Consider the following 12,627-nt stretch of genomic DNA (forward strand, 5'->3'; position numbering starts at 1 on the left):
AAAATTAGAAATTTTTAACAGAATTAGTCACATATAAGGCGTGTGCACTATTAGAAATGATGGTTTTGGTCCATTATCTTCAAAGCCATGTCCAATTTTGTCCCTTAATATGTCTATTATGGTTTTCTAGTTTCTCATTAAAAGTTCTACATTGATTTTATTTTGTGAAAATGGGAGTTTAAATTACTGAAAAGATAAAATTAGACATGATCTTGATGGTAATAGACCAAAATAGTCATTTTTAGCACTTCGCATGGCTTGCACTTAACTAATTCCATTAGAGATTTTCATTTTTTCTATTTGATATCCTAGATTATCTCTTTTTTTTTTTTGTAAAGATAAAAAACTAAAATGGCTACAGTGATAAATGAGGGACTAAATTGATCAAAACTCGGAAGATAATGGACCAAAATGGCCATTTTCCTTTTTCTAAAATGGAGCATCAAAATATGAAGTTAACTAACCAGGCTTTAAAGACAAAACTATTCACGAATTTTTTCTTTCCCTAACTTACCAAAGCAAGAGCTTCAAAGTTCAACTAGTTGTTATGTTATGGTACAACTATTTAATTTATGCAGAAGATACTTCGGAATGTGGCCATGCCAACTATCTCATTACTATCTAGTTGTCACCTGGTGTATTGGACGGGCATCTGTTTTGCTTTTACGTTTTCTTTAGTTTAAGTGAAACTATGTTTTTTTTCCTCTATTAATTTGGAGAATGAATCAGAAAGAACGTAGCAAAGACTATTATAAATAAAATGAAGAAATTTCATCAATACCTTTTATTACTTTCATCATATTCATCATCCTTAATATACAAGGTGAAATTATTAAGATAAAAAATTGGGCAAATTCGACTTTACCCCCTATGGTTTAGCATTTTTTTATCTAACCCCCCTATGGTTTCAAAAGGTATACATAACCCCCTCATGGTTTGGATTAAAGTGTCAAGTGACGGGAATGATCATTCTTAACGGAGTCACCTAAAATGTCAAAAATACCCTTATATAAAGTTGAAAATTATTAATTAACCAAGGGGGGTTATGTGTATATTTTAAAAACCATTAGGGGGGTCATATGGTAAAATATTAAACCATAAGAGGGTTATATGGTAAAATATAAAAATCATACGGGGTTAATGTGTCATGTATTTATAAGGGTAATTTCGACATTTTTAGAAGTTCCGTTACGAATAGCTATTTCCATCACTTTGACACTTTAATCCAAACCATGAGGGGGTTATGTATAGTTTTTGAAATCATATGGGGGTTGTGTAAAAAAAGGCTAAATCACAGGGGATAAAATGTAATTTGCCCTAAAAATTCAATACCTATTAAGAAAAAAATATGAAGACAAAAAGAAGAACCATTACTAAACCCAAAGAATTTCGAGCAAAAAAAATCAAGAAAATAAAAGTTGAAACCTTCCTAACGTACCTGCAAGTGCAAAAGATAAGAGATAAGAGATTTATGCAGTTGTTTAACATGAAAAGTGTCCATAGAGGGCTGAGAGAGAAATTTGTTGAGAAAATTTATCCATTATTGAAAAAGATAAAACTAACAAAAAAAAAAGGCTGGAGAGAGAATAATGATGAGGTCTTCTAAGAGCGCCTATAAAAAACTCGCCTTGTCAAAATTGTTGATATGTATCAAATGAACTTAGGAGTTCCCCCAAACACTTCACTAGGCTGAATTCTTTAGCCTAATTGAGGCAGAAAATAATTGTCCCCATTGAAGTGTTCGAGGGAACTCTAGAGAACATCTAATGCTTTATTAACTAATCTATGCTTTTGCCCATTGTTAGGTCACACTATTTATAGGGCTCTCCGAGGTCCACACTATTCACAAGCCACATGCTATTTTCTGGAGAATGGACGAACCTAGTCATGATATAGGTCAGATGAAAGATAGATAACCAACAAAACTTGAGAGGTCATCTTTCTTCAACCTTTTCACTCAGTAGGTATCCCCTTTGATCTCTCTTTTTCAACTTTTTGTTCATGAATATAATGATATTATTTGTCCATATAAAAAAAGAATGGCGAATCTGTCAATCTCATGCATGTTAATTTGGCAGAAGCATACAACTGCTAAACCTAGTCAGCTAGAAACATAAATCTGGTAATTATCCATCTTAAATATACTAAAAACTGCGGGATTGTTTGTCCAAGCAATTCGCATCACTTTCTAGTTGCATTAAAAACCATAATTTTGTTGATAAACATGGAGTTAAGGATATGAGAGTTGGGATACAAGTGGTTGAGCTCTAGAGGGTACAAGGTTCAAACTATGGAAAGTAGGTTTATTCTTATCTTTTCACTTGCTACATAATTCTGACTAGGTTCAAACTAGAAAATCCATCTGGAGACTTGATTTTTAAGAGATCCTTTTAGAGGGCTAGTTGTCCTAATCAGGAAGGCCACAAATGCACGCGTACAAATCTTATCCACTCAAACAGAAGATAATTATGGAATCAGCTACACCACTACAAATTCTCTGCTTTGCATACCTGCACTTCACTGGTTAATTGCCATGTGAATTCAGCAAAATATGCATCTAAAATCTATCTTTCAAAAAGACTGTCTTTGAGTGGTTGCGTTTTTTAGCCTAAATTAAACGACATGACAATCAAAGATAAATTTTGTATTCCAAGAAGTGTATGGTTGATTAATCAAAGACAAATTTTGTATTTTGTAACACAAATAGGTTTGTAGGAATTCCAATTCTACCATTTTCATTGAGTAATGATTAATGAACTATTGGCCTTAGAAGCACCATGAATCTTTTTGTTGCATAATCCTTGATTATGTCTCGTTTTTTTAAGATCATCCTAGTTTAAGTCCTTGAGTAAAAACTCACCCATCTGACCTCCAAAGTGTTTTGAGAACCTTGAAACTACACTCTCTTTACCAGCCACACTCTCCAAACCAACCTTCTTTTCTAGTCAATTAGATTATTTTCTACATATAATGACTGACAACCAAATGGCTTCTGATCATTTCTACATTTCAAAGCATGACCTCTTGGCGTACTTCTAGCGTATAAAATTAACCATTTGAATACTAACTGACTTGTTAGATAAGGATCCATTTGAATGGAATAATGAAGTAAATGCTGGTTTTCAAACTAGAACTGTACTGCACCAGTTTTAGCCTTGCTACATTTTTTTGAAACATTAATTATATACCTGTGATTAATACTTATAGGGCAATAGAATTGATGAGTACTAATTGGCTAGCGATACTGCTAAAGCCATAATCTTCTTGTCAGAGTAATATTCATCCAAACACGGACATTACTCTCAATTAGTTAATGCCATATATTCTAATTGTTGTTTTTGAACTCATTATCCACGAATTACTCATTTTCTTTCTCTTTCTCATTGACAGAACGAGGTTTTGTCTACTTCTCTCATTTTCCCTCCAATTCTTGCCTTCCAATCTCTCTCCCTATTTCCTATTTTACAATTTGTTTTCATTTTGTTGAGACTTTTGTAGTATATGGTTCAAGATCTTTTGCATAATACTATTCTCCGCATTGCTCTTGCTATTTTTCCATTACTATTAGTAAGTGTTTCTTTTTTGCTTTTATTCCATTATGTTTTCTATTAAATAATCTCTGCTTACAATTTTTTTTCTTTTATTCCATTATGTTTTCCATCACTATCAGCACATTATTACAAATTTCATCAATTTGTTTATAACACCTCCATGTTCCAGGTGCTTCTTATTATGAGTGGTTTACCTACTCTTGAACGGCTTCATCAGTTTTAATTGAACTTTAAATCTTTACGGTGCAATGGTTGTTTTAGTGGACAAGCTTATATTCGTTAGCAAGAGAAGAGGGAGGTCATTAGGCCACATCTAATCATCCATACTAAAGTCATATTTTTCATATTATAAAATTAGAACCTTAAGGGTTTACTATTTTTTTAATTCATATTTTTTTATTAAAGATCATGGAAAAACTGTGTGATTGCTTTTATAATATCATTCAAACTCAATCCTATGATATATGCAACATGCTTTATTTCTTTGAATTTTGCTTGTTTAATGTATTAGTGTGCAATTGATCTTCTTATAAACTTCACTATCTTTTCCGTTTTTCTAATTATTATATGAATCTTGATTTCAACATGTGTTTGTATTTTCTAATAACTAGATTAAATTTATTTTTATACCCCATGCATATAGAAGGAAAAGTGTGTGTATATTTTTTTGGACTATTTTCATTTTAGATTGTTAGTTGTTTGAGTTAAATCATATTGTATTTGCAAAAAAAATAGCTTTTAAATACGACTTTGAAAATTAAAAATAAGCGTGCTTTAAAGTAAAAGAATTACAATCTAAGAAAAAAAAAATGGTAAAAAACTCAAAACCAAGTCAATGAGTTATGAAAATAATAGATAAATAAATTAAAGAGCTGGAAGAAGTAGGCAAGCTATTCAATTAACTAGAGAGAGACGAAAAGAAATAATTGGTGGATAATGGGTCCAAGAGAATCAATGAGAATATATGGTGTTGAATAGTTGAGGGTAATGTTGGTGTTTGGATAAATATTGTTCTGGCAAGAATATTATTGCTCCGACAGTATCGCTAGCCATACTAATTACATTTGGTATAAAATGCGAAAAATGGAAATGTTTAAGTTGGAAATCAAAAAGTATGGCCCATGAAGTATTTCTCAAATACAAGGGGGACAACATATGTGTTTGGTTGGGATCTAAATTTTTACCATCTAAACCCAACCCAAACTCAGCCTATAACGCATAGATAATAACACAAAATAGTATTAAGATAATAGCACATATATAAATCTTCACCCATTTATATGTATTTAGATAATACCACATAGAATGCTGTATACATAATAGTGCATACATACATATATGTATATGCGCATAGCCATGTTTTGTATTATAGTTACTACATATATTCATGTTAACACATTTATTTTTGGAAGAATCTTTATCGTTCTTTCACCAGATATTCTGTTAAACCAGAATATACTTTTCCTCAAGGAAGTTTCAAAACTATTAAAATTTAAATTTTTTTCCTCAGACGACTTTTTGTAGAACACTAATCATGGTAAATAAAATTGGTCAATGACGCAAAGTCACAAGAATTATGTGAAATTGTGGATATTCATGGATCTGTACACGTTAGGTCCCTTGTGCGCCATTGGACCCGGGTTTGAATCTAAACAAATCAATTTTGGTGTGGATATAAGATGGTCTAATGACGAATAGATACCCAGCCCAAATCCATTTAGGCTCCGGTAGCCCTATTAGACTTTGTATCCAAACAATTTATATCTTATGAAGTTGAGCCCGGAAATTTCAACCCAAACCAAGCACTAACATCCTTAACAAGAATCACCATATACGCGTGTAAAACCTATAATATTGGTTGATGATATGTAAAAACATGCTAAGCAACTTATAAATTATGAGTAGAAGGATATTGTTTGACCGCAGCAACGATTGGTGTCGAATTCACCTAAACTCTATCCCAAAAAAAAAAAAAAATTGTGTCAGCTGGCTTAATATTTATTGAAAATCAGACATAAGCAATATATGATACGCTCCTGTTGGTATGCATAGGTTTTGTATAAGATTTTAAATCAAGCTAACAAAATCATCACAATCGATGTCATCCCAGTAAAGAATGTGCATACAAGTTTGTATAAAATTCAATTCCGAATTTTGTTTGTTGAATACAATTATTGGATATTATATATGAGATTCTTCGTATTTGCAGATTATAAAATTTTTTCCTTTAAGAGGAATTTTCACAAGAGCTATACCTCTTCTTGGTAGACTGCTATGTAACTGGTTTCTTGGTTTTCTTTTTAAATGTTGCGTGATCATTTGCATTTGGTATGTTCATCTATCAAAATGTTAACTGTCAATCAAATTTGAATGCAGAACTCTAAGATGCCGTAGTGAACCGAGAAGGATTTTGGCACTGGGGCCAGAGGGCAAATATTTGTTTACCAAATCGATAAAGGGGCTTACCTCTACTTTTACAAAAATCTTTCTGGGACCAGGGTGGGAGAGCAGGGAAGCGAAGGAAATATAATGTAATTTTTTCTTTTAGTGTAAGTGAAAGGATTTGAATTCGGAACCTCTCGCTTATATTTCCTACTTCCGTACCATTCACCCCTGGGAGTATAATGTAATTTTCTTAAAGACTTGTCTAGGAGCTTTTCACTTTTAGAATGCAGGAAATATAGTTTTTAAAGTCTTGGAAGGGTTAATACTTAATACCCCTACCTGGCACTTGACAGGAACTACCCCTTTTGGTTTTAAAATCATAAACTCAACTGGTATGTTGCAAGTCCAACTACAAAAATTGCAACAAAGGTTTCCTTTTTTTTCTTTTAGCATTGCAACAAAGCTTAAACTCAAGAAAATTTATTTGTCTTTATTAATGAAAAATGTAGAGTTTCAAGATGTGTTAGCATCGGCTTCTTCTAACATTCATAATCACAAAGACACGTCGTAACCTATAATATACCTGCGGCACGATCATCAAAGGTCATCAAGAACAGAAAAAAGATCAATGCCTTTGCCATCTTCTTGTTTTTGGAATTTTTTTTTTTTTGTCTTTCTTGCTCTTGGTTAAGCTAGAATACTACATCCTACAAGTGTTCCAGAAGGTCTTCTTTATATTGAAACTTTACCCACCATAAAGATTTGATTATTAATGCCAAATCATGTATTTATGGTATTAATCACATAGCATATGTTACTTTAGTAAGTGAATCACTAAAACTGAGATGTGATTTTATAAAAATTATATCATGTCTAATAAGAATAGTAAAAAAAATTAATTGTGTATTTATCGAATTAATGCTGCTAGAATTGGTTACCAAATTTTCTCTCCACAGATGTTTTAGAAATTGTGAATGGAAAAGTTACATCAGGCAACATGCTGATACTTCAATACATGAGCATCTATACCAGTATTTGGATAACAGACCCAGTACATGAGCATTTCAGTTCATGAAAATATTTTACCTCGTTTTTTGAAAATTATGGTAACGAGTCTATGAACTTAAAAAAATCGATGCTTGAAGGATTATCTAGTTAGTAGTGGGAAGGGTACACCCTTCATTGGGTTTAAATTAAGGAAATTTAACAGAAAGTTATTATATGAATTTAGGACCTGTTTAATGGATTCAAATCTTAATATATTCAAATGTGTTTGATAACTAAAAATTGAACATCTCATTCAGCACTTAAATCTAATGAATTCAGATTTTAATATATTTAGATGCATTTGATAACTAAAAATTAAATATCTGAATTAATTAAATGGCACTAAAGTTTTTAGGCACAATTGGTTCCCAATAACAAGTGATAAACTATTCACTTATTATTAATGTAATATACAATCAAATGTATCAAATTTAGTAGTTAAAATTTCAAATTTCAATTTTATTAAACGCACCCTTAGAGAATCAAAAATAAATTGAGGATAGGAAGTTATGGAAAATTAAAAGGTATTAGGACGCTTGTTTAGCGAGGGCATTGTTAGGAAGCACAAAAATGTTACATCAATGTATCTGCTCTCACTGTGTTAAAGTTGAAACAATGGTGTTGCTCTTGCTTTTATGGTGCCATAAAAGGAAGGTGAAGTCAACAGAAGAAATATATCCAAGAAACTATTTTGCATTATGTTGAAATTAAAATTGAAATTTGAAATGACTCATTTCAAATAAAATGCTACAATAATATAGCAATCCATGACTAAGTTCTTAACAGATTATGACTTGGGTCCCAGCAAGCCTAGGATGTTTAGTCCGTTGATTATAAATGCTAGATGACATTTTCCTCTGATATTTCTTGACTATACCGTAACAATAACATTTTCTTTAATGATATCAACACTAATGCACTGGATTCCATCAGAACTTCAAAATTAAACGTGCTTGGACTAGAATAGTATTAGAAAGGATAACAATAACATTATACTAGGGCACCTAGCTGATTGGGCAATTAGGCGGCAGGATAGGAAGCATTCTGCATGGTAACACGCATGGTGGCAAAGCCATGATTACTTTTAAGTGGAGACACAAATAAACTGCAAATTCCTTTTGATTCTTGAACATTTACAATTTTTCGGTTTGAACTATTGATAAGTGCATATTCTATGTATTTTTAGTGTGTTTTATTAGTTAGTTTTGGCATGTTTTAGCCACTTTTATAGTTAATTAACTAGGATTTAAGTGGTAAAAATTGCATTTCTATGGATTTTAATGGTGAAAACTTCATGTTTTTGTAGATTTAATGATTCAATCATTAAATGGCATGAATTGAGAAGATAATTGGATGATTGATGATAATTTGAAGTTATTTAAAGAAGACATGAAGTGCAAAACGTTTAAAGGAAGAAATGCAAGTTAAGACAGCTTTGACACCTTATGGTATTTCAGCCATATCTTGAGCTACAAGCATTAGATTAAGGTGATTCTTATACCATTTTGAAGCTAAGAGAAATATCTACATTTAGTATAAAAAGTCGAAATACAGAAGTGCAATTTAATGATCGAAAGCTAAAACAAGGTTCTGACCAATTGCCTGTATTTTGGTCATTTATCAGTCCACAGAGCTCCAAATTAGATTATTCTTGATGTATTGGAAAGCTAACTCAAAGGACTACAACTTTTATGTTTTACAAAAGAGCTAGTCTAGCCTCTAACATTAAGAAAATATCAGTTGAAATTGGACCAAAAATAAAGTAAAGAGGAATTCTGCCCAGAAAGTGCAAACCTACAAAGGAGAAAATGTGGGGTTTGGTCGTGTTTTCAAGTCGCGTATTCTTCATTTTCTGCTGCAACTTGCTTTGCAACTTATTTTGCATTCACACAACCTTTTCAACTCATCTATAACTCAGAATTTCGGCTATATCTGACCAAGAAGAGTGTGAAAATTTGGAGAACAACTCTTGGTGAGTTCAAAAGCCAACTTTGCTAACCAAGAAACAGCTCATCTTGAGCTTTAATCCTCTATAAATAGCAGCCTTTGGAGAACATTTTCACAATTTTGGAAGGCCGGAGAAACTCTACAAAGATATAGTCTTCACTAGAATTTCTTTTATTCATTAGTTAGAGTAGTATAGTATAGTTAGTTTAGTTTTTTCTTCTTGTATTTGTAGTTAAATTTGGATGAAAATTTGAAGAGCAAAGATGGAGAATTAGAGTTCATGTGACAAGGGTAACTTCTGTCCTATCACTTTTTTTTGTATTTGATTTCATGTTTAACTATAACATAAGTTTAGTGTTTGTTTTCATGTTTAGTTAAAGTTTATGCCTAAAGTATGGATAAGTTTTCTATATTTTATTTGTGATATTTATTTGGTCAATTGGTGATATTATTTTAAGCAAGTTATTTACCACTTTTGTTTTTCTAATTATGATTAACCGGCCATTAATTATGATAATCTTAAAGTGTTAAGTTTGCAATGAGAATTGGAATTTAACACTAGTTCAAGAAAGTAATAAACTTAGGGAGTACACTTGTGAAAGTAGAGATGCACCTTTCTGGTTTAAGTGACTTGTTTCATATAATTTCATAGAAGAAATAAGTTTGTAGTTAATTTCATAGCCACGAGAGTAGGTATGGTTCAGCTGTAAGTATAGTTGATTCATTACGAGAGTAGGTTTCACATACATTAGAAAATTACGCCATAATCAGTCAAGATAATAGCATTCACTTAACTGGTAACTTCACTTGCAAGAATAGTAAGGAATTCCATACCTCTATGAGTTTTCTATTGTATTTTTTGTTATTTTTACAGTGTAGATTTAATTTCTTGCACTTATGATAGTCTAAATTATAAAGAAATTCGAAAATCACTGATAATTGAAAATCTTCCCTATAGGTTTGAACCTTAATACTCTTTACTATGACGACTCCACTTCTCCTTAAGGCGAACCCTAGGGTTTCGGCGGGCCGCCTGCCTAATTCTCGCCAGAACTCGATACAAGTCTAGATTATAATTTAGAACTAAACAACTAATAAGAAACTAATATAAAGAAATGTCACTTCCTTCAATAGTCATCCAATTGTATATCATAATATTTCCAAAAGTTACATCAAATTTCCCCAAAAATATGACCACCAAAAGTTGACTATATCATTTACATCCACAATTGGACCAAAAGAAAATCAAAGCCAGATTCTCCAAAATCTGTCCACTTCAAGTTCTTGCTAAGGAAAACAAACTTAAAGGGGTGAGCTAATATTCAGTGAGGCCAAGAAAAACAGGCAGCAAACAGGTACATCTAGCAATAATAACATATAAATAAAAGGCAACCAAAATATTCATGTAAAATCACAAAAGGAATTAAAAACACAATCAATGAAGGATACGGGAGCTCTCAAGAGCTAAATCCACACTGCTTCATTGATAATCTTGATCCATAATTTCCAAGTTGACACTCCGTCAACCGAGCTAAGTAACAAGTCTGTAGAACCCCACTTTTCACCAATTTTCGTCCACCGTTACACCCCCTAACCGGGCCCGAACGTCAAAGGTTTTGATATTACTCGAGTATATCGAGGCAAGTAGTGTATGAGCCCAAGGTTCACCAAACTCCTCAACCAAGCCCTTATTGGCTTGAGTTGAATGGCTAACCATTGGATTTGGGCATCTCCATGAGTATGAGTGGTCGATGAGATTGCTCCCAAATCGATGCCAAGTCAAATACAGGTATAATTATCAAGTACGAGCAGATCAATTATCAAGTCAAGTAAAAGAGAACGAGTGCGATAAAGTGCGCACTCGTCTCGACAAGTCCAATTCTCATATTCAACAAGAAGTAATTCAAGTATTATGCAACAAGTCATGCACTTGACACTCATCAGTTTCAAAAACAAGTGAGCAAGAAATTCGTTTAAAGTTCGTCGCCAGAATTCCTTTCGAATCCCTCTTGAGTACCTGAAGAAATATTAACCAACCATCACTCACGGATACCCTAGGTCATCGAGCATACAAAAAAGAAAGTTCATTTGCCTAGAATGAGGATAATGCATCAAAAAGGGTTTATTTCATTGAAAACAAAGATTCACAAATTTAAGGTCACAAGTTCAAGTCAAGTTAAAGGTGCTTTTTTCGCTAAATCATTGAAATAATGCTCAAAGATAACTCAAAAGTCATTTTTAATTCATGTCATAGTAAGTAAATCTCAATTCCAAAAGAAAGTACCATATTTACTTTCGGAATGAAAATCGAGAAAAAAATAAATGATTTTCATTCCTCAAACTTCTAATCTCATGTCTGAACTTTAAAATATAAAGAGCGTTCACATTTTCAAACTAATGGAGTTAAAACTCATCCAAAACTCCACTCATTTCATCGTAAATGTCAAAGCCAAAGGTTCCAAGTTTTGAGTAAAAAACTAGTTAAAATTCTCTAAGATTTTCTCTAGTTAAAACGCTCCACTTTTAAAGTTAAATGTCATGGAAATGAAGGGTATAAGCCTAGGGACTGAGTAGAAAACTAGTTTTGAATAGTTCTTTCCGAAAATTTTTTGTATCCTTTAAGGAGTAAACTTTATCAGCTACTTATGAATTTAGACTAAGAGGAATATGGTCACGTGTTTTTTTACTGTGCATATTTTTCTTGTGTGTGTAGGCACACCAGTATATATGATGTATTAGATAAAAGAGGAAATATAGTGGTTAAGGTTGAGATTTTAGAATTTAAAAGTTCTGGAATCTAATTCTCTTTCCAATTCTCATCTTTTAAATTCCATTCCTCTCCTGCAAGAAATAATTTTTTTTTTAAAAAAAGAAAGACATAACAAAAATGTGTTCATATGGCTCATTTCGCCTTTTCCATTCCGTATTTCCAGCATTTTAAGGAATTCGCGGCAGATCATATCTTCAAATTTATTTTGTTTAGATTAAGAAAGAAAGTTTTCTCTGCATTTTCTTCCATGAACAGTGAACAAAAATTGTACTTCAACAACCACAAAAAGTAAGACACATTTGAAGCTCCAAAAGAAGTTGGAAAGAGCTCTGTTTAGAATGAGATAATTGATTTCCGTCAGTGACAGATGCCGACTTCACTCGAAAAGCGACGTAAAGAATCATGTGGCCAGTATTTCATTGGATTTGCAGGCTAATCCAGCAGCCTTAACAGTGAAGTTACATGTATGTATCTCATATTTCTGTAATTATTTCTGTATCTCATGTATGCATGTAATTATTTTAAACATATATACTAATTAGTTTTTATTTTTTTGAGTTCGATTAAGTTTAAACATGAGCTTGAACTCAAGTACAAGTTTTACAGAATTTTACATAAAAAGTCCATTAAATTCAAATTCGAATTTAACCTTGATAAAATTAGATCGAATTCGATTTAATTGGATCAAAAATGAACTTGAGCCGTCCCATTTGCTGCCATTATAACTGTCAGATATGACATGTACTCAAGTGGGCACGTAGAAAGCTTTTTGTTTGAAGAAACGGATATGAAAAGTTACATAAAAGAACCTGTACGAATGGAAGTCTAGAGGGAAAGATGCTCTTCCTTATTAAACTTTTAAAGCAGCAGCAGACGTTTCGTCACCACAAAATCATTGAAAAATGCCAAGACTTGGTTTTCGGTTTT

The 12,627-nt window shown here is 32.2% G+C and overlaps 1 non-coding gene across 1 annotated transcript; it reads right to left on the reverse strand.

The window, feature by feature from the left end:
- Window positions 1-718: 718 nt before the first annotated feature.
- On the reverse strand, window positions 719-808 carry LOC113697645 (small nucleolar RNA R32/R81/Z41). The gene has a single exon (XR_003449930.1). It is a non-coding gene; the product is annotated as a small nucleolar RNA R32/R81/Z41 (small nucleolar RNA).
- Between the last annotated feature and the right edge of the window lie 11,819 nt (window positions 809-12,627).

The sequence above is a fragment of the Coffea arabica genome, chromosome 6e, assembly GCF_036785885.1.
Source record: "Coffea arabica cultivar ET-39 chromosome 6e, Coffea Arabica ET-39 HiFi, whole genome shotgun sequence".
NCBI classification, from domain to species: Eukaryota; Viridiplantae; Streptophyta; class Magnoliopsida; order Gentianales; family Rubiaceae; genus Coffea; species Coffea arabica.